The following is a 23,678-nucleotide window of genomic DNA, read 5'->3' as shown; positions in this document are numbered from 1 at the left end:
GCTCCGGGTTTCAGTTGTGGCATGCGTGATATTTGTTGCGGCATGAGGGCTCTTAGTTGTGGCATGTGGGATCTAGTTCCCTGATCAGGGATCAAACCCGGGCCTCCTGCATTGGGAGCTCAGAGTCTTAACCTCTGGACCACCAGGGAAGTCCTTAGTATGACCTTGACTTGTATTGATTTCAATGATCTAAAGTATTTTAAAATGATGTGTAGTTGTTCTCAAATATTCAAAATGTGAAGATATTTTAATCTAAAAGTAACAGTAAGAAAAATTTTAGAGCATTAGAATGGTCTCATGTTTTCAAAAATTAATTTTCTCTTTAAATACCCACAATTGCCCCAAAAAGTGAAAAAAATATATCCAATAAAGGCAAAATTTTTACTTAATTTGTGAAATGAAATCTTGTCAAATATTTTTGTAAAAAATAAAACTGCTTAATCCCAGTAGTCAATGTCCATCTACTTGCCAATGTAAAGATTTAATCACTAATGTCACAGTTCTTATGTTACCTGTAGGCCTATATATTCATATATAAATTCAAGAACAATATGAATTCTGTAATACTGCAAATGTTCCTGGGGTACCATGTGCAACTGTTGCAAACACTACACTATTTTGTGAGTACCTCAGGAACTGAGAATTGAAACATAAAGGGGAGCAAGAAGAAGAAATCTCTAGCTTTACAGGTAAATGATACTTTTTAATGGAAGAATCAATCACCTCAAGGCTGAGAAGAGTTGATGGGTTAATAAGAGATACACACTACTATATATAAAATAGATAAACAACAAGGACCTGCTGTATAGCACAGAGAACTATATTCAGTATCTTGTAATAACCTATAATGGAAAATAATCTGAAAAAAATGTGTATATATGTATATATAAAACTGTACTGTACAACTGAAACTAGCACATTGTAAATGAACTATACTTCAAGTTAAAAAAGAGTCAATACGTATTATTCATTTTTCTTACCTATTGCTTTTTCCTCCCAATTCCTTCCTGCACTCTAAAATAACACCCAGTTCCTCCATGAGCAGTGACCCAAATATGTCACAGCTCCACTTACATTGTGGCAACACAAACAAACTCAGAACTGAGGCTTACAAGAGCAGTGGTATATTAATTCTCTGAAGGGGTAGAGATACATTCTTCACTGGTTTCACTGAGGTTCATTCCAATGCATGCCCTTTGGTGAATACATGCACATATCTCTTTGGGGGTGTTTAATTCTCTGGGGAATTTTTTTTTAAAGATTTTTTGATGTGGACCATTTTTAAGGTCTTTATAGAATTTGTTACAATATTGCTTCTGTATTATGTTTTCATTTATTGGCCACGAGGCATGTGGGATCTTAGCTACCTGACCAGGGATCGAACCCACACCCTCTGCACTGGAAGGAGAACTCTTAACCACTGGACTGCCAGGGAAGTCCCTCTGGTGAATTCTTTTTTTTTTTTTAACATCTTTTTTGGAGTATAATTCCTTTACAATGGTGTGCTAGTTTCTGCTCTACAACAAAGTGAATCAGCTATACACATACATACGTTCCCATATCTCCTCCCTCTTGCTTCTCCCTCCCTCCCACTCTCCCTATCCTACCCCTCCAGGTGGTCACAAACCACCTAGCTGATCTCCCTGTGCCATGCAGCTGCTTCCCACTAGCCATCTACTCCACGTTTGGCAGTGTATATATGTCCATGCCACTCTCCCACTTTGTCACAGCTTACCCTTCCCCCTCCACATATCCTCAAGTCCGTGCTCTAGTAGGTCTGTGTCTTTATTCCCATCCTACCCCTAGGTTCTTCATGACATTTTTTTTCCCTTAGATTCCATAAATATGTGTTAGCATATGGTATTTGTTTTTCTCCTTCTGACTTACTTCACTCTGTATGACAGACTCCAGGTCCATCCACCTCACTACAAACAACTCAATTTCGTTTCTTTTTATGGCTGAGTAATATTCCATTGTATACATGTGCCACATCTTCTTTATCCATTCATCTGTTGATGGACACCTAGGTTGCTTCCATGTCCTGGCTATTGTAAACAGAGCTGCAATGAACATTTTGGTACATGACTCTTTTTGAATTATGGTTTTCTCAGGCTATATGCCCAGTAGTGGGATTGCTGGGTTGTATGGTAGTTCTATTTGTAGTTTTTAAAGAAACCTCCATATTGTTCTCCATAGTGGCTCTATCAATTTACTTTCCTACCAACAGTGCAAGAGGGTTCCCTTTTCTCCACACCCTCTCCAGCATTTATTGTTTGTAGAATTTTTGATGATGGCCATTCCAAATGGTGTGAGGTGATATCATTGTAGTTTTGATTTGGATTTCTCTAATGATTAATAATGTTGAACATTCTTTCATGTGTTTGTTGGCAATCTGTATATCTTCTTTGGAGAAATGTCTATTTAGGTCTTCTGCCCATTTTTAGATTGGGCTGTTTGTTCTTTTGTTCTTATTGAGCTGCATGAGCTGCTTGTAAATTTTGGAGATTAATCCTTTGTCAGTTGCTTCATTTGCAAATATTTTCTCCCATTCTGAGGGTTGTCTTTTGGTCTTGTTTATGGTATCCTTTGCTGTGCAAAAGCTTTTAAGTTTCATTAGGCCCCATTTGTTTATTCTTGTTTTTATTTCCAGTTCTCTAGGAGGTGGGTCAAAAAGGATGTGGCTGTGATTTATGTCATAGAGTGTTCTGCCTATGTTTTCCTCGAAGAGTTTGATAGTGTCTGGCCTTACATTTAGGTCTTTAATCCATTTTGAGTTTATTTTTGTGTATGGTGTTAGGGAATATTCTAAGTTCATACTTTTACATGTACCTATCCAGTTTTCCCAGCACCGCTTTTTGAAGAGGCTGTCTTTTCTCCACTGTACATTCTTGCCTCCTTTTTCAAAGGTAAGGTGACCATATGGGCGTGGGTTTATCTCTGGGCTTTCTATCCTGTTCCATTCATCTATATTTCTCTCTTTGTGCCGGTACCATACTGTCTTGATTACTGTAGATTTGTAGTATAGCCTGAAGTCAGGGAGCCTGATTCCTCCAGCTCTGTTTTTCGTTTTCAAGATTGCTTTGGCTATTTGGGGTCTTTTGTGTTTCCATACAAATTGTGAAATTTTTTGTTCTAGTTCTGTGAAAAATGCCAGTGGTAGTTTGATAGGGATTGCATTGAATCTGTAGATTGCTTTGGGTAGTAGAGTCATTTTGACAATGTTGATTCTTCCAATCCAAGAACATGTTATATCGCTCCATCTATTTGTACCGTCTTTAATTTCTTTCATCAGTGTCTTAAATTTTCTGCATACAGGTCTTTTGTCTCCTTAGGTGGGTTTATTCCTAGATATTTTATTCTTTTTGTTGCAATGGTAAATGGGAGTGTTTTCTTAATTTCAGTTTCAGATTTTACATCATTAGTGTGTAAGAATGCCAGAGATTTCTGTGCATTAATTTTGTATCCTGCTACTTTACCAAATTCATTGATTGGCTCTACCAGTTTTCTGGTAGCATCTTTAGGATTCTCTATGTATAGTATCATGTCATCTGCAAACAGTGACAGCTTTACTTCTTCTTTTCTGATGTGTATTCCTTTTATTTCTTTTTCTTCTCTGATTGCTGTGGCTAGAACTTCCAAAACTATGTTGAATAAGAGTGGTGAGAGTGGGTAACCTTGTCTTGTTCCTGATCTTAGTGGAAATGGTTTCAGTTTTTCACCATTGAGAATGATGTTGGCTGTGGGTTTGTCATATATGGCCTTTATTATGTTGAGGAAAGTTCCCTCTATGCCTACTTTCTGGAGGGTTTTTTATCATAAATGGGTGTTGAATTTTGTCAAAAGCTTTCTCTGCATCTATTGAGATGATCATATGGTTTTTCTCCTTCAGTTTGTTAATATGGTGTATAACATTGATTGATTTGCATATATCGAAGAATCCTTGCATTCCTGGGATAACCCCACTTGATCATGGTGTATGATCCTTTTAATGTGCTGTTGGATTCTGTTTGCTAGTATTTTGTTGAGGTTTTTTGCATCTATGTTCATCAGTGATATTGGCCTGTAGTTTTCTTTCTTTGTGACGTCTTTGTCTGGTTTTGGTATCAGGGTGATGGTGGCCTCATAGAATGAATTTGGGAGTGTTCCTCCCTCTGCTATATTTTGGAAGAGTTTGAGAAGGATAGGTGTTAGCTTTTCTCTAAATGTTTGATAGAATTCGTCTGTGAAGCCATCTGTTCCTGGGCTTTTGTTTGTTGGAAGATTTTTAATCACAGTTTCAATTTCAATGCTTGTGATTGGTCTGTTCATATTTTCTATTTCTTCCTGGTCCAGTCTCAGAAGGTTGTGCATTTCTAAGAATTTGTCCATTTCTTCCAGGTTGTCCATTTTATTGGCGTAGAGTTGCTTGTAGTAATCTCTCATGATCTTTTGTATTTCTGCAGTGTCAGTTGTTACTTCTCCTTTTTCATTTCTAATTCTATTGATTTGAGCCTTCTCCCCTTTTTTCTTGACGAGTCTGGCTAATGGTTTATCAATTTTTATCAATTTTATCAATTTTTATCTTCTCAAAGAACCAGCTTTTAGTTTTATTGATCTGTGCTATCGTTTCCATCATTTCTTTTTCATTTATTTCTGATCTTATCTTTATGATTTCTTTCCTTCTGCTAACTTTGGGTTTTTTGGTTCTTCTTTCTCTAGTTGCTTTAGGTGTAAGGTTAGGTTGTTTATTTGAGATTTTTCTTGTTTCTTGAGGTAAGAGTGTATTGCTATAAACTTCCCTCTTAGAACTGCTTTTGCTGCATCCCACAAGTTTTGTGTTATCGTATTTTCATTGTCATTTGTTTCTAGGTATTTTTTGATTTCCTCTTTGATTTCTTCAGTGATATCTTGGTTATTTAGTAGCATACTGTTTAGCCTCCATGTGTTTGTATTTTTTACAGATCTTTTCCTGTAATTGATATCTAGTCTCATAGCGTTGTGGTCGGAAAAGATACTTGATACCATTTCAATTTTCTTAAATTTACCAAGGCTAGATTTGTAACCCAAGATATGATCTATCCTGGAGAATGTTCCATGAGCACTGTTGTTTTTGGATGGAATGTCCTATAAATATCAATTAAGTCCATCTTGTTTAATGTATCATTTAAAACTTGTGTTTCATTATTTATTTTCATTTTGGATGATCTGTCCATTGGTGAAAGTGGAGTGTTAAAGTCCCCTACTATGATTGTGTTACTGTCGATTTCCCCTTTTATGGCTGTCAGTATTTGCCTTATGTATTGAGGTGCTCCTATGTTGGGTGCATAAATATTTACCAATGTTATATCTTCTTGGGTCGATCCCTTGATCATTATGTAGCGTCCTTCTTTGTCTCTTGTAATAGTCTTTATTTTATGGTCGATTTTGTCTGATATGAGAATTGCTACTCCAGCTTTCTTTTGATTTCCATTTGCATGGAATATCTTTTTCCATCCCCTTACTTTCAGTCTGTATGTTTCCCTAGGTCTGAAGTGGGTCTCTTGTTGACAGCATGTATAAGGGTCTTGTTTTTGTATCCATTCAGCCAGTCTGTGTCTTTTGGTGGGAGCATTTAATCCATTTACATTTAAAGTAATTATTGATATGTATGTTCCTATTCCCATTTTGTTAATTGTTTTGGGTTTGTTATTGTAGGTCTTTTCCTTCTGTTGTGTTTCTTGCCTAGAGAAATTCCTTTAGCATTTGTTGTAAAGCTGGTTTGGTGGTGCTGAACTCTCTCAGCTTTTGCTTGTCTGTAAAGGTTTTAATTTCTCCCTAAAATCTGAATGAGATCTTTGCTGGGTAGAGTAATCTTGGTTGTAGGTTTTTCTCCTTCATAATTTTAAATATGTTCTGCCACTCCCTTCTGGCTTGCAGAGTTTCTGCTGAAAGATCAGCTGTTAACCTTATGGGGATTCCCTTGTGTGTTATTTGTTGTTTTCCCTTGCTGCTTTTAATGTTTTCTTTGTATTTAATTTTTTTTTTTTTTTTTTTTGTGGTACACGGGCCTCTCACTGTTGTGGCCTCTCCCTTTGCGGAGCGCAGGCTCCGGATGCACAGGCTCAGTGGCCATGGCTCACGGGCCCAGCCACTCCGCAGCATGTGGGATCTTCCCAGACTGGGGCACGAACCCGTGTCCCCTGCATCGGCAGGCGGATTCTCAACCACTGCGCCACCAGGGAAGCCCCTGTATTTAATTTTTGATAGTTTGATTAATATGTGTCTTGGCATGTTTCTCCTTGGTTTTATCCTGTATGGGACTCTCTGTGCTTCCTGGACTTGATTAACTATTTCCTTTCCCATATTAGGGAAGTTTTCAACTATAATCTCTTCAAATATTTTCTCAGTCCCTTTTTCTCTTCTTCTTCTGGGACCCCTATAATTTGAATGTTGGTGTGTTTAATGTTGTCCCAGAGGTCTCTGAGACTGTCCTCAGTTCTTTTCATTCTTTTTTCTTTATTCTGCTCTGCAGTAGTTATTTCCACTATTTTATCTTCCAGGTCACTTATCCGTTCTTCTGCCTCAGTTATTCTGCTATTGATACCTTCTAGAGGTTTTTTTGTTTTTTGTTTTTTTTTCCAGTACGCGAGCCTCTCACTGCTGTGGCCTCTCCCACTGTGGATCACAGGCATCAGACGTGCTGGCCTCTCCCGTGGCCATGGCTCACGGGCCTAGCCACTCCATGGCATGTGGGATCCTCCCAGACCGGGGCACGAACCCACGTCCCCTCCATCAGCAGGTGGACTCTCAACTACTGCACCACCGGGGAAGTCCTAGAGTATTTTTAACTTCGTTTATTGTGTTGTTCATCATTGCTTGCTTCCTCTTTAGTTCTAGGTCCTTGTTAAATGTTTCTTGCATTTTCTCTATTCTATTTCCAAGATTTTGGATCATCTTTACTATCATTATTCTGAATTCTTTTTCAGGTAGACTGCCTATTTCCTCTTTATTTGTTAGGTCTGGTGGGTTTTTAACTTGCTCCTTCATCTGCTGTGTGTTTTTCTGTCTTCTCATTTTGCTTATCTTCCTGTGTTTGGGGTCTCCTTTTTGCAGGCTGCAGGTTCGTAGTTCCCGTTGTTTTTGGTGTCTGTCCCCAGTGTCTAGGGTTAGTTAAGAGGGTTGTGTGGGTTTCCTGTTGGAGGGGACTAGTGCCTGTGTTCTGGTGGATGAGGCTGGATCTTGTGTTTCTAGTGGGCAAGTCCATGTTGGTGGTGTGTTTTGAGGTGTCTGTGACTTTATTATGATTTTAGGCAGCCACTCTGCTAATGGATGGGGCTGTGTTCCTGTCTTGCTAGTTGTTTGGCATAGGGTGTCCAGCACTGTAGCTTGCTGGTCGTTGAGTGAAGCTAGGTCTTGGTGTTGAGATGGAGATCTCTGGGAGATTTTCGCCGTTTGATATTACGTGGAGCTGGGAGGTCTCTTGTGGACCAGTGTCCTGAAGTTGGCTCTCCCACCTCAGATGCACAGCACTGACTCCTGGCTGGAGCACCAAGAGCCTTTCATCCACATGGCTCAGAATAAAAGGGAGAAAAACTAGAAAGGAAGAGAGAGAGAGAGAGAGAAAGAAAGAAAGAGAATAAAATAAAGTAGGAAAAAATAAAATAAAGTTATTAAAATAAAAAATAATTATTAAGAAAAAAAAATTTTTAAGAAAAAAACTGGATGGTTAGAACCCTAGGACAAATGGTGAAAGCAAAGCTATACAGACAAAATCTCACACAGAAGCATGCATGTACACACTCACAAAAAGAGGAAAAGGGGAAAAAATAATCTATCTTGCTCCCAAAGTCCACCTCCTCAATTTGGGATGATTTGTTGTCTATTCAGGTATTGCACAGATGCAGGGTACATCAAGTTGACTGTGGAGATTTAATCCGCTGCTTCTGAGGCTGCTGGGAGAGATTTCCCTTTCTCTTCTTTGTTCGCACAGCTCCTGGGGTTCAGCTTTGGATTTGGCCCCGCCTCTGCGTGTAGGTCGCCTGAGGGCCTCTGTTCTTCGCTCAGACAGGACGGAGTTAAAGGAGCAGCTGATTAGGGGGCTCTGGCTCACTCAGGAGGTGGGGAGGGAGGGGGACGGATGCGGGGCGAGCCTGCGGTGTGATATTGCAGCAGCCTGAGGCACGCTGTGAGTTCTCCCGGGGAAGCTGTCCCTGGATCACGGGACCCCAGCAGTGGTGGGCTGCACGGGCTCCCGGGAGGGGCAGTGTGGAGAGTGACCTGTGCTCGCACACAGGCTTCTTGGTGGCGGCAGCAACAGCCTTAGCGTCTCATGCCCGTCTCTGGGGTCCGCGCTGATAGCCGCGGCTCGCGCCCGTCTCTGGAGATCCTTTAAGCAGCGCTCTTAATCCCTTCTCCTCGCGCACCAGGAAACAAAGAGGCAAGAAAAAGTCTTGCCTCTTCGGTAGCTGCAGACTTTTTCCGGACTCCCTCCCGGCTAGCTGTGGTGCATTAACCCCTTCAGGCTGTGTTCATGCCACCAACCCCAGTCCTCTCCCTGGGATCCAACCTCCGAAGCCCAAGCCTCAGCTCCCAGCCCCTGCCTGCCCTGGCGGGTGAGCAGACAAGCCTCTCGGGCTGGTGAGTGCTGGTCGGCACCGATCCTCTGCGGGAATCTCTCCGCTTTGTCCTCCGCACCCCTGTGGCTGCGCTCTCCTCCGTGGCTCCGAAGCTTCCCCCCTCCACCACCCGCAGTCTCCGCCCATGAAGGGGCTTCTAGTGTGTGGGAACCTTTCCTCCTTCACGGCTCCCTCCCCAAAGTGCAGGTCCCATCCGTATTCTTTTGTCTCCATTTTTTTCTTTTTCCTTTTGTCCTACCCAGGTACGTGGGGAGTTTCTTGCCTTTTGGGAGGTCTGAGGTCTTCTGCCGGGGTTCAGTGGGTGTTCTGTAGGGGTTGTTCCACGTGTAGAAGTATTTCTTATGTATCTGTGGGGAGGAAGGTGATCTCCCCGTCTTACTCTTCCACCATCTTCTCTCCGACTCTCTGGTGAATTCTTTTTTTTTTTTTTTTTTTTTTTTTTTTGTGGTACGCGGGCCTCTCACTGTTGTGGCCTCTCCCGTTGCGGAGCACAGGCTCCGGACGCACAGGCTCAGTGGCCATGGCTCACGGGCCCAGCCGCTCCGCGGCATGTGGGATCTTCCCGGACCGGGGCACGAACCCGTGTCCCCTGCATCGGCAGGCGGATTCTCAACCACTGCGCCACCAGGGAAGCCCATCTCTGGTGAATTCTTAAAGTCAGTTTTTTCATCTTTATATTCATACCTGTAGGTAATGATAGTATCCTGTAGGTTCTACTTCCAGAATATCTATCACTTCTCAAACTTCAGTGTTCTAAGAATCGCCTAGAAAGAGCTTATTTAAAATGCAGAATCACTGGGTCCCACCCCCAGAAATTCTAATTATATCAGTAAAGGCCAGGAATCTGTGTTCGTTAGAAGTTCCCAAGACCACACTCTAAGAAAATACTGGTCTACACCAGCATCTCCTCCTCAACTCCATGCACGTGGGAGCATCTCAGGTCCTCCAGCTTCTCACAGCATAGATTCCCCACTCACACCCCTACCCTGAGGCAACTAATGTTGTGATCCTCATTACCAGTTGCACATTTAAATCACCTGGAGAACTTTTTAAAATTTACTGATGCCTGTGCCTCCCCCATAGCAATTATCCCAGACTCTTTGGGAGTGGGGCCTCAGATTCCAGAATAACAATAAAGCCAACCCAGTAAATCTGACTGTGCAGCCCGGGTTGAGAATAACTGTTCCAGTCCATCCACTACCTCCCATGGCCCTTTTGCCCTGCCTTAAAATATTCTAAGAGTTCTTTCCTCAAGCAGAGCTTCCCAGCCTGTATCCCAGAGAAGGCAAACAGGCTACAGGTGTGGCACAAAACGTTGATCCACCAGTAATCAGGCTGCTTGAGGGCCCATGAGCTCCAGTATAAGTAGTGTCTCCGTGGCTCCTTGGATGGTAGCCCGAGCTGAGTCATGGTTGTCTTCTCCTCCACTCTTGTGTTCGCCACTGCCCACTGCAGAGAGGTACCCATTGAGATGCAGAGGAGAGCATGGCCCAGGTGCCCAGGAAGCTCAACCCCAAGGTATGGCTACTTGGGAAGGGGGTGTGATGCAGGCTTGGGGTGGGGGGCGGATGGAAGGACCAGCTGCCAGCGGTAGCCCCCAGATCTCTGTCTTCACATGTGTTTGATGCTTTTGCACGATAGTGGTTGATGTGCCCTCCACATGGCTACAGGGTGACTACTCCAACTGTGCATGTGTGTTCTAGAAATAAGTTGCATTGCCATTTTGAAAGATATGGCTTGAAGACATGAAAATGGATTTGAAATCTCTTGGCGTATCCCAGTAAATTTTAACACTGTGTTGTGCAATGAAAGAGGAGGAAGACGTGTTTCTTTTAAATAATTGATGTTGGTTGTTCCATTGTTTAAAGTTTTATCGCCTACTTGTGTGATTAAAGTGTTTTTTGTTTGGTTTCTGGTTGACGGTTACTAGCTATAATATGAAGAGAAAACTTTAAAAGGCGTAATAGGAATTGTTATGTGTAGTATAACCTATCAAAAAAAAAGTTCCTAAACATTAAAGGCAATTACCTACTTGACCTCAGGTTTTCAACAATATTACGGTTAGGAACTTCTGTTTACTCAAAAAGTCTACAAAGTTGGTGAAAATTCACAAGCTGAGAACATATTTGCAATATAAAATCAATAAAGAGCTGGTATCTAGAATGGAAAAAGAATGCTGAAAAATCAATAAAAAGAATAAACAGTAGAAAAAGAGGAGAAAAGACTTTAACAGGTGCTTCACGAAAGACAAAATCTGAGTAGCTGTTAAGCTTATTAAGCATATTAAAAACGCTCAACATGGGACTTCCCTGGTGGTGCAGTGGTTAAGAGTCTGCCTGCCAATGCAGGGGACAGGGGTTCGAGCCCTGGTCCAGGAAGATCCCACATGCTGTGGAGCAACTAAGCCCACGTGCCACAACTACTGAGCCTGCGCTCTAGAGCCCGTGAGCCACAACTACTGAAGCCTGCCCACTTAGAGCCCGTGTTCTGCAACGAGAAGCCACCGCAATGAGAAGGGCATGCACAGCAAAGAGGAGTAGCCCCGGCTTGCTGCAACTAGAGAAAGCCTGCACGCAGCAACAAAGAACCAATGCAGGCAAACATAAATAATAATAATAATAATAAAGCTCAACATTATTAGAAATCATAGAAATGCAAAAGAAAACCAGAAAATATGATTGCACAATTTAGTGCACAGCCACTAAATTGGATTTACTCTCATTTAAACTTAAAAATCTGAGAATAATTGGTGAGTATGTGGAGTAACAAGAACTCTTATTCCCATAAGTAGCTGGTAAAACTGGCATTATCTAATAAGATTGATCAAATTCATGCTCAAAGTGTGGTCCATGGGTCAACAGCATTGGCATCACCTGAGAGCTTGTTAGAACTGCAGAATCCCAGACCCTGCCTCAGACCTACTTGAAGCAATTAGCTTCTTAAGATCTCCAGGTGATTTCATGTGCACACAAATGTTTGAGAAGCACCGCTCCATGTCCCAGTGATTCCACTTCACACATACCTTAAAGAACTTCGTTCATGGCAGCATTGTGTATAAATAAAAACTGAGACTAAGCCTAGTTCCGTAACAGTGAAATGGACAAATTATGTTGTAGCCATATAATGAAATCCTATGCAGTCAGGAAAACAAATGATCTACAGTTTTGCATATTAACATGGGTGACACAAGCATTAAATTAAGTGCAAGGAGCAGATCTCAGAATAATTCTATTTATATTTGCACATGTGTCTTATATTTCACATGTGAACCTTTAAAAAGTTCATGAAAACAAGCTTGAAGTTCCACATTAAACTAGAATGGTTTTTGCAGAAGTTTTATGCAAATTCAATATCCTTCCTAATAGTTTGTATTTGGTTTTTGTATTTTATTTAAAATAAAAATATTAGTATTTAACTAAGACACATGTAGATGTCCCCAAAACCTTTGTTCTTTAGCCCAGTGGGCTGTTCAAGTATTGTTTTTGTGTGTACTGTGACATAAAATACATTGGGAAGCAAGGACCTTGAAGCCAAATTATTTCAAAGGCCTTCAAGGTCCCAGCCTTCCCTTGTGGCTTCATCTATTGCTTTGCTCCAAATTCAAGCTGGATTCCTTGCCCTTCTCCAAAGCTACCACCATGCCACTAAGCCCATGCTACTTCTGGGATGCCCTGGGTGCCCTTTTTCTTTCCCTTAGGCTTTAGTCAAACAGCACCACCTTTGTTAAGGGTTTTCTCAATTCCTAGACAGAATAACTCTTTCTTTTCAAGAGCCCTTAATGACCTTATAAGTCAGATGGTTAGTTGTTTTGACCTTTCTCCCCTGCTAGACCATGAACAACTCTAGACCAGTGTGCTATACAATAAATTACAGGATATCCACATAATGGAATACTATATTTGCCGTCTTTTCATGACCCTAGTTACTCTATATCCTGTGGAACTGTAAATCTTGTATTCACCTTCATTATTACATGAGTTTGGTAACAAATGTAAAGTGCTTACTATTATCTCTAGATTTATTTGTTATCCACTTTGGAGAAAACATCTTATGTGACAATTATACTGTCCAGTTACTGAGATTTTTATAGAATCTTTAGTGAGTACTAACATCTTTAATATTTTAAATAGCTAACAATGTATAATCCAGTTATGAAGCATCTTAACCACTTGGTCCGTGGTAAAGCAATGAAGCTTAGCAACTATGAGATTTTGTCTGGAGGTTGGCAGGAAAGAGCTATAAAACTCTATGAAGGGGAGGAAGAAAGACCACAATATTTATGTTCATCTTCTAAAATGCTTCTGAAGTTAAAAGGTTATCTGTTAATGATCTTCTGCAACAATTTGGGTGTTTGCCCCTCTCACTCTGAGACTATCAGAATGAAACCCATTGACCACAATCACTGTCAGAAGTCTGAGCTTCAGCCAGTCCCCCTTCATCCCCTGGCTGTATTGTACATCTCCTCAACTGGTGATTCTCAACCTTGGCTGCATATCTGATCATCTGGTGTCCAGGCAACACCCAAGACCAGTTCAAATCTCTGGGTGTTGAACCCAGTTTATTTTCTTTAAAGCTCTCTAGTTGATTCCAATGTGCTGTCTAGATTGAGAGCCACGCCCCTATCTGACCAAAGACTGCCCCAACCTTTCTCCTTGCCTCCCAGTTCCTTTCATGGTATCTCCTGGAATCTACATCAGGACCTCTCTCAGTATCTTCAGTGTGTTCTTGGAACATCACCTCCTTCCTTAACAGGAATCACCTAAAGGTTCTCCCTTCCCAGCCTTTTACACCCCACATTCCTCAGATAAGGAGGTGATTGGGGATTTCACTTGTCCCCAATACCCCCATACAAACCACTTTTTCTTGCAAAATATCCCAGTCCTTTGAGACTTATTCATGCCATTCTTACCCTCCTTATCACACCCCTTCATTCACTGAAGATGGTTTACCTCTAAGATGCTTTCTGTTCCTATTCCCATATTCTTCTCAGCAACCCATCTAATCTCCTGGTCTCAGATCCTTAACCCACGGAGTTCTGACCATCTTCCTCTACTCTCATCTCACTACCCTCTGATGGTCACCTTAACCGTTGTCTTCCTTAGAAAATGTATTGCCTCTAAAATCTGTTTTTTAAATCCCACTCTTCCCACCATCTTCTATCTTTTTAGTTTGCTTACTCAGTCACTCCTACTGCCACCTTTCCATCCCCAAACCCATCACTTTTTCACCATCTTTACCCTCTTCTTTCTGGTTTCCCTTCTCTACTCATCTAAGCTTGATTCTGTACTATACCAGTATTATCAATGCTTTGAAAATGCTACCAACTCCTTTGTATCCTCCCTCTATTGGACTCACCTAAGACGCATTCCTGCTTTTACTTTGACTCTCCACCTTTGATTGCCTGCACTGAAGCAGCTGAATGTGACTGGAGAGGCACAGAGCAGGGTTTTGAAAGGCTAACAAACTTCTCATAGGGCACTCAACCCTGCCCAGAAACTGCGCTCTGCTTCCTCATTTTGAAGACTACTAATTCATACATTTTCCTTAAAATTGCCTACTTGCTCTCATCCCATTTCCATCTTAGAAAATAGAAACTATCTGATGGAAATTCCACCCTCCTATTCCCAAACCCACAATCTGGTTTAAATTTGCATGCATCTTTACGCATAGGTTTATTTCTGGGTTTTCTATTATGGTCTGTTGATCTATATGTCAATTTTTAAAAATTAATTAATTAGGGCTTCCCTGGTGGCGCAGTGGTTGAGAGTCCGCCTGCCGATGCAGGAGACACGGGTTCGTGCCCTGGTCCGGGAAGATCCCGCATGCCGCGGAGCAACTAAGCCCGTGAGCCATGGCCGCAGAGCCTGTGCGTCCGGAGCCTGTGCTCCGCAATGGGAGAGGCCACAACAGTGAGAGGCCCGCATACCGCAAAAAAAAAAAAAAAAAAAAAAAATTAATTAATTAATTGGGCTGCATTGGGTCTTCATTGCTGCACATGGGCTTTCTCTTGTTGTGGCAATCGCGGGCTACTCTTTGTTGCGGTGCACAGGATTCTTATTGCGGTGGCTTCTCTTGTTGTGGAGCACAGGCTCCAGGTGTGTGGGCTTCAGTAGTTGTGGCTCGTGGGCTCAGTAGTTGTGGCATACGGGTTTAGTTGCTCCGCGGCATGTGGGATCTTCCTGGACCAGGGCTCAAACCCTTGTCCCCTGCATTGGCAGGAGGATTCTTAACCACTGCGCCACCAGGGAAGCCCTATATGTCTATTTTTATGCCAATACCGTAGTGTTTTGATTAATATAATTTTGTAATACAGTTTGAAATCAGGGAGTGTGATGCCTCCAGATTTGTTCTTCTTTCTCAAGATTGTTTTGGCTCTTTGGGGTCTTTTGTACTTCCATATAAATTTTAGAATTGTCTGTTCTATTTCTGTGAAAAAATGCCATTGGAATTTTGATAGGGATTGCTTTGAATCTGTAGATTGCTTTGGGTAGTGTTAAAATGTACAATATTCCATTTAACAATATTCTTCCAGTCCACTAGCACAGAATGTCTTTTCATTGATTTGTGCCTTCAGTTTTCTTCATCAGTGTCTTATAGTTCTCAGTGTACAGGTCTTTTACTTCCTTGGTTAAATTTATTTCTATGTATTCCATTCTATTTGATGCAAATGGGATTGTTAATTTCTCTTATAGTTTTCTAGTGTACAGAAATGCAACAGATCTATATGTTTTAGTATCCTGTAAATTTCCTAAATTCACTTATTCTAACAGTTTTTTTTTAGTTGAGTCTTTAGGGTTTTCTATATATAATATGTCATCTGCAAATAGTGACAGTTTTACGTCTTCCTTTCCAATTTGGATGGCCTTTACTTTTTTTTTTTTTTTTTTTTTTCCTAATTGCTCTGGCTAGATCTTCCAGTACTCTGTTAAATAAAAGTGGTGAGAGTGGGCATCGTGTTTTGTTCCTGATCAGCTTTTCACTACTGAGTATAATGTTAGCTGTCAGCTTGTCATATATGACCTTTCACTCATATTATATTATTATATTGAGGTACGTTTCCTTTGCACCCACTTTTTGGAATATTTTTTATCATAAATGGATCTTGAATATTGTCAAGTGCTTTTTCTGCATCTATTGATGATCATATGTTTTTATCCTTCATTTTGTTAATGTGGTATATCACATTGATTTTGCAGATGTTGAACCATTCTTGCATCCCTGGAATAAATCCCACTTGATCATGGTGTATAATCCTTTTATGCACTGTTGAATTTGGTTTGCAAATATTTCGTTAAGGATTTTTGCATCTATGTTCATCAGGGATGTTGGTCTGTAATTTTCTTGTAGTGTCTTTTTCTGGTTTTGGTATCAGGGTAATGCTGGCCTAATCAGGGTAAAATTAGCTTTCATTTACTTTTTTGGAAGAGTTTGAGAAGGATTGGTGTTAACTCTTTTTCAGATGTTTCATAGATTTCACTAGGGAAGCCATGTGGTCCTGGACTCTTGTTAGGGGTTTTTGATTTATAATTCAATCTCCTTATCAGTAATTGGTCTGTTCAGATTTTCCATTTCTTCATGATTCAGTCTTGGGAAGTTTTTTGTTTCTGAGAATTTATCCATTTCCCTTAGGTTGTCCAATTTATGTATAATTGTTCAAAATAGTCTCTTATGATCCTCTGTATTTCTGTGGCATCAGTTGTTATGTCCCTTCTTTCATTTCTGATTTTGAGTTCTCTTTTTCTTGGTGAGTCTACCTAAAGTTTTGTCAGTTTATCTTTTCAAAGAACCAGCTCTTGGTTTCCTTTTTTGTCTTATTGTCTTTTTTCATTTCAGTCTCTATTTCATTTATTTATGCTCTTTATTTCCTTCCCTCTACTAGTGCTGGGCTTCACTTATTCTTTATTTGAGGTGTAGTTATTTACGATTTTTCTTGTTTCTTGAGGTAGGCACTTATCACTATGAACTTCCATTTTAGAACTACTTTTGCTGCATCCTATAAGTTTTGGTATGTTGTATTTCGATTTTCATTTGTCCCATGATAGTTTTTGATTTCTCTTTCTTTGTTCCATTGGTGTTCAGTAGCATGTCATTTAATCTCTATGTATTTGTAAATTTTCCATTTTTCTTCTGGTAATTGATTTCTGGATTCATGCCATTGTGGTCAGAAAAGTTGCTTGATATAATTTCAGTCTTAAACTTAACAAGGTTTGGTTTGTGGCCTAGACGTTATCTATCCTGGTGAATGTTCCATGTGCCCTTTAAGAATGTGTATTCTGGGCTTCCCTGGTGGCGCAGTGGTTGAGAGTCTGCCTGCCAATGTAGGGGACACAGGTTTGTGCCCCGGTCTGGGAAGATCCCACGTGTTGTGGAGCAGCTGGGCCCATGAGCCATGGCTGCTGAGCCTGCACATCCAGAGCCTGTGCTCTGCAATGGGAGAGGCCACAACAGTGAGAGGCCCGCGTACCACCAAAAAAAAAAAAAAAAAAAAGAATGTGTATTCTGTTGTGGATAGAATGTTACTATATGTCAGGTTTATCTGGTCTAACATGTTGTTAAAGGTCAATGTTTCCTTATTTTCTGTCTGTTCTACCCATTGACATAAGGGGGCATTAAAGTTCCCTATTATTATTGCATTATTGTCTATTTCTCCCAAATATATATTATATTTGCTTCATATATTTAGGTCCTCTTGACTTTCTTTTTTAAAAATTTTATTGGAGTATATTTGGTTTACAATGTTGTGTTTCATGTGTACAGAAAAGTGATTCAGTTATACATATACATATATTCATTCTTTTTCAGATTCTTTTTCCATAAAGGTTATTACAGAACATTGAGTTGAGTTCCCTGTGCTATGCAGTAGGTCCTTGCTGGTTATCTATTTTATATATAGTAGTGTGTATATGTTAATCCCAAGCTCCTAATTTATCCCTCCCCAACCCCCACATTTCCCCTTTAGTAATGATAAGTTTGTTTTCAAAATCTGTGAGTCTGTTTCTATTTTGTAAATAAGTTCATTTATATCATTTAAAAAAATTAGCTTCCACATATGAGTGATAGGATATTTGTCTTTCCCTGTCTACCTTCACTTAGTATGATAATCTCTAGGTCCATCCATGTTGCTGCAAATGGCATTATTTCATATTTTTAATGGCTGGATAATATTCCATTGTGTATATGTACCACATCTTTTTATCCATTCATCTTTCAATGGACATTTAGGTTTCTTCCATGTCTTGGCAATGTTGAATATCTTCATGTGCTTCTTGGCCATCTGTATGTCTTCTTTGGAGAAATGTCTATTTAGGACTTCTGCCCATTTTTTTGATTGGGTTGTTTGTTTGTTTTTGTTTTTTTGATATTGAGCTGCATGAGCTGTTTGTAAATTTTGGAGACTAATCCTTTGTCAGTTGCATTATTTCCAAGTATTTTCTCCCATTCTGTAGGTTGTCTTTTCATTTTGTTTATGGTTTCCTTTGCTGTGCAAATCTTTTGAGTTTAATTAGGTCCCATTTGTTTATTTTTGTTTTTATTTCCATTACTCTGGGAGATGGATCAAAAAAGATATTACTGCGATTTATATCAGAGAGTGTTCTGCCTATGTTTTCCTCTAAGAGTTTTATAGTAGCCATCTTATATTTAGGTCTTTAATCCATTTTGAGTTTATTTTTGTGTGTGGTGTTAAAGAGTGTTCTAATTTCATGTTTTTATATGTAGCTGTCCAATTTTCCCAGCACAATTTATTCAAGGGACTGTCTTTCCTCCATTGTATAGATGCCTCCTTTGTCATAGATTAATTGACCATAAGTGTGGGGGTTTATTTCTGGGCTTTCTATCCTGTTCCATTGGTCTACATCTCTGTTTTTGCACCAGTATCATACTGTTTTGATGTCTGTAGCCTTGTAGTATAGTCTGAAGTCAGGGAGCCTGATTCCTCCAGCTCCATTGTTCTTTCTCAAGATTGCTTTTGGCTATTTGTGTTTCCATACAAATTAAAATTTTTTTTGTTCATTTCTGTGAAAAATGCCATTGGTAATTTGATGGGGATTGCATTTAATCTGTAGATTGCCTTGGGTAATATCGTCATTTTGACAATATTGATTCATCCAATCCAAGAACACGGTATATCTTTCCATCTGTTTTTGTGGTTTTCAGTTTCTTTCATCAGTGTCTTATAGTTTACAGAGAAAATCTTTTGCTTCCTTGCATAGGTTTATTCCTAGGTATTCTATTCTTTTTGATGCTGTGGCAAATGGGATTGTTCCTTAATTTCTCTTTCTGATCTTTTGTTGTTAGTGTATAGAAATGCAACAGATTTCTCTATAATAATTTTGTAACCTGCAACTTTACCAAATTCATTGATGAACATTAGTAGTTTTCTGGTGGCATTTTTAGGATTTTCTATGTGTAGTATCATGTCATCTGCAAGCAGTGACAGTTTTACTACTACTTTTCTAATTTGGATGACTTTTATTTCTTTTTCTTCTCTGATTGCCGTGGCTAGGACTCCAAAACTATTTTGAATATAAGTGGCAAGAGTGGACATCCTTGTCTTGATCTTAGAAGAAATGCTTTCAGCTTTTCACCACTGAGTATGATGTTAGTTGTGGGTTTGTCATATATGGCCTTTATTAGGTTGGGGTAAGTTCCCTCTATGCCCACTTTCTGGAGAGCTTTTATCATAAATGGGTGTTGAATTTTGTCAAATGCTTTTTCTGCATCTGTTGAGAGGACCATACGGTTTTTATTTTTCAGTTTGTTAATGTGGTGTATCACACTGATTGATTTGGGGATATTGAAAAACCCTTGCATCCCTGGGATAAATCCCACTCGATCATGGTGTAACATCCTTTTAATGTATTGTTGGATTCAGTTTACTAGCATTTTTTTTTAGGATTTTTACATCCATGTTCATCAGTGATATTGGCCTGTAATTTTCTTTTTTGTGTGTTTGTGTGGTATCTTTGTCTGGCTTTGGTATGGTTATGGTGGCCTCATAGAATGAGTTCAGAAGTGTTTCTTCCTCTGTAATTTTTTTGGAATAACTCCTCTCTAAATGTTAGAATTTGCCTGTGAAGTCATCTGGTCCTGGACTTTTGTTTGGGAGTTTTAAAATCACAGATTCAATTTCAGAACTTGTAATTAGTCTTTTCATATTTTCTATTTCTTCCTGGTTCAGTCTTGGAAGATTGCACCTTTCTAAGAATTTGTCCATTTCTTCTAGGTTGTCCATTTTACTGGCATATAGTCACTTGTAGTAGTCTCTTACAGTCCTTTTATTTCTGTTGTGTCAGTTGTAACTTCTTCATTTCTAATTTTATTTATTTAAGCCCTCTCCCTTTTTTTCTTGATGAATCTGGCTAAAGTTTTATCAATTTTGTTTATCTTTTAAAAGAACCAGCTTTTAGTTTCATTGATCTTTTCTATTGTTTTCTTGGTCTCTATGCCATTTATTTCTGCTCTTATCTTTATGATTTTTTTCCTGCTGCTAACTTTGGGTTTTGTTTGTTCTTTTTTCTCTAGTTGCTTTAGGTGTAAGGTTAGGTTGTTTGAAATTTTTCTTGCTTCCTGAGGTAAGCTTGTACCACTATAAACTTCCCTCTTAGAACTGCTTTCGCTGTGTCCCATAGGTTTTGGATCATCATGTTTTCATTTTCATTTGTCTCTAGGTATTTTTTGATTTCCTCTTTTGATTTCTTCAGTGATCCATTGGTTGTTTCATAACATGTTGTTTAGCCTCCATGTTTTTGTTTTTTGCAGTTTTTTTCTTCTAGTTGATTTCTAAGCTCATAGCTTTGTGGTCAGAAAAGATGCTTGATCTGATTTCAATTTTCTTAAATTTACTGAGGCTTACTTTGTCGCCCAGCATGTGATCTATCCTGGAGAATGTTCCATATGCAATTGAAACGAATGTGTATTCTGCTTTCGGATGGAAGGTATAAATGTCAATTAAGTCCATCTGGTCTAATTTGTCATTTAAAGCCTGTGTTTCCTTATTGATTTTCTGTCTGGATGATCTTTCCTTTGTTATAAATGGGTGTTAATGTCCCCCACTATTATTATGTGACTGTCAATTTCTCCTTTTATGTCTGTTAAAATTTGCCTTATATATTGAGGTGCTCCTGTGTTGGGTGCATATATATTTACAATTGTTATATCTTCTTCTTGGATTGATCCCTTGATCATTATGTAGTGTCCTTGTCTCTTGTAACACTCTTCATTTTAAAGTCTATTTTTTTGGATATGAGTATTGCTACTCCAGCTTTCTTTTGATTTCCCTTTGCTTGGAATATCTTTTTCCATCTCCTCACTTTCAGTCTGTATGTGTCTCTAGATCTGAAGTGGGTCTCTTGTAGACAACATATTGATATATACTGGTCTTGTTTTGTATCCATTCAGCCAGTCTATGTATTTTGGTTGGAGCATTTAATCTATTTACATTTAAAGTAATTATCGATATGTATGTTCTTACTGCCATTTTGTTAATTGTTTTGCATTTGTTTTTGTACATCTTCTTTCTTCCTTTTCTCTTTTGTTCTTTTGTGATTTGATGACTATTTTTAGTGTTGTGTTTGGATTCTTTTTTCTTTTTCATGTGTATATCTATTATAGACTTTTTGTTTGCAGTTACCATGAGGTTTTGAAATAGCAGTCTATATATAATACATGATTGTTTTAAGTTGCAGATGTCTTAATTTGAAATGCATTTCAAATATCCTGCACTTGTACTCTCCTCCTCTCATAATTACTGGTTTTGGTATCATATTTGTGTGTGGATGATTTCCTACCTTTACTGTATGTTTGCCTTTACTCGTGATCCTTCCAATTTTGTAATTTCGTTTCTAGTTGTGGCCTTTTCTTTTCCACTTAGAGAAGTTCCTTTAGCATTTGTTGTGAGAGCTGGTTTGGTGGTGCTGAATGCTTTTTGCTTTTGCTTGTCTGTAAAGCTTTTTATTTTCTGTCAAATCTGAATGAGAGCCTTGCTGGGTAGAGTATTCTTGGTTGTAGGTTTTTCCCTTTTATTACTTTAAATATATCATGCCACTCCCTTCTGGCATGCAGTTTTTGCTGAAAAATCAGCCGATATTCTTATGGGGATTCCCTTGTATGTTATTGCCTTTCCTTTGTTGCTTTTAGTATTTCCTTTGTCTTTAATTTTTGTCAATTTGATTAGTATGTATCTTGGCATGTTCCTCCTTGGGTTTATCCTGTATGGGACTCTCTATGCTTCCTGGACTTGAGTGGAAGTGACTGTTTCCTTTCCTGTGTTAGGGCAGTTTTCAGCTGTTATCTCTTTAAATATTTTCTCAGGCCCTTTCTCTCCCTCTTCTCCTTCTGGGACCCCTATAACATGAATGTTTGTGCATCTGACATTGTCCCATAAGTCTCTTAAACTGTTCTCATTTCTTTTCATTCTGTTTTCTTTATTCTGTTCTGTGATATTGATTTCCAACACTCTCTTCCAGCTCACTGATTTGTTCTTCTGCCTCAGTTACTCTGCTATTGATTCCTTCTAGTGTATTTTTTATTTCAGTTATTGTATTTTCAACTCTGGTGGTTCTTTACATTTTCTAACTCTTTGCTAAAAACTTCCTCCTACTTCTCACTCTCTGCATCCATTCTTTCCCCAAGTTTTTGGATCATCTTTACAATCATTACTCTGAACTCTTTCTCAGGATGATTGGCTATCTCCACTTCACTTAGTTGTTCTTCTGGGGTTTTATCTTGTTCTTTCATCTAGAATGTATTCCTTTGCTCTCTCATTTTGTATAAATTTCTATTTGGATTCTTTTTAAAATTATTATTATTATTTATAAACTTATTTATTTATTTATAGCTGCATTGGGTCTTTGTTGCTGTACTCAGGCTTTCTCCAGTTGCGTCGAGCAGGGGTTTCTCTTCGTTGTGATGCGTGGGCCTCTCATTGTGGAGACTTCTCCCGTTGGGGAGCACAGGCTCCAGGCACGCGGGCTTCAGCAGTTGTGGCACACGGGCTCAGTTGCTCTGCGGCATGTGGGATCTTCCTGGACCAGGGCTCGAACCCGTGTCCCGTGCATTGGCAGGCGGATTCCTATCCACCGCACCACCAGGGAAGCCCCTCTATTTGGATTCTTATGTATGTAGTAGCTTAGTTACATTTCTCAACCTTGGAGAAGTGGCCCTCCATAGGGGATGTCCTATGTGTCCCAGCAGTACAATTCCCTCTGGTCACCCAAGGGGCAGGGACCAGTTGGTCCCAGGGTAGGTTCTGACCTATGTTTGCAGACTCAGTTCTGCAGGCTACTGGATAGTAGTTTCCTTGCTTCTGGTGCCTGACCCCCGATGGGTAGATCTGGGTTTTGACCCTCTGGTGGGTAGGACCGTGTCAAGGGGCATGTCTAGAGGTGGCTGTGAGCTTAGGTGGGTAGGACCGTGTCAAGGGGCATGTCTAGAGGTGGCTGTGAGCTTAGGAAGTCTTTAGGCAGCCTGTCTGCTGATGGCTGGGGCTGTGTTCCTGCCCAGTTGGTTGTTTGGCCTGAGGTGTCCCAGCACTGGAGTTTACAGGCTGTTAGGTGGGGCCAAGTCTTGGTGCCAAGGACCCAAAATGTGCCTCCAGCCAGAGTTCACATAGGTCCCTGCTATGTCTGCCACCAGCCTTTATGACCCCAGGGAAGCCACAGCTGCCCCCTGCCTCCCCAGGAGACCCTACAAGACCAGCAAGTACGTCTGGCCCAGGCTCATATGGAAGCACTGCTTTTGACCTGGGACCCGGTGTGTGCGAGACTCTGTGTGCACCCTCTAAGAGTGGAATCTGTTTCCCCCAGTCCTGTGGAGCTCCTGCAGTTAAGCCCCACTGGCCTTCAAAGTCAAATGCTCTAGGGGCTCCTTCTCCTGCTGCCAGACCCTTAGGCTGGGGAGCCTGGCATGGGACTCAGAGCTCTCACTTCTGTGGGAGAACTTTTGTGATATAATTATTCTCCAGGTCATGGGTTGCCCACCCAGGTGGTATGGGATTTGATTATATTGCTAGTGCACCCCTCCTACTGTCTCATGGTTTCTTCTTTATGTCTTTGGATGTAGAATATCGTTTTTGGGTAGATTCCA

Source organism: Kogia breviceps, chromosome 8, assembly GCF_026419965.1.
Source record: "Kogia breviceps isolate mKogBre1 chromosome 8, mKogBre1 haplotype 1, whole genome shotgun sequence".
Taxonomy (NCBI): domain Eukaryota; kingdom Metazoa; phylum Chordata; class Mammalia; order Artiodactyla; family Physeteridae; genus Kogia; species Kogia breviceps.
Note: the sequence above shows the minus strand (reverse complement) of the source record.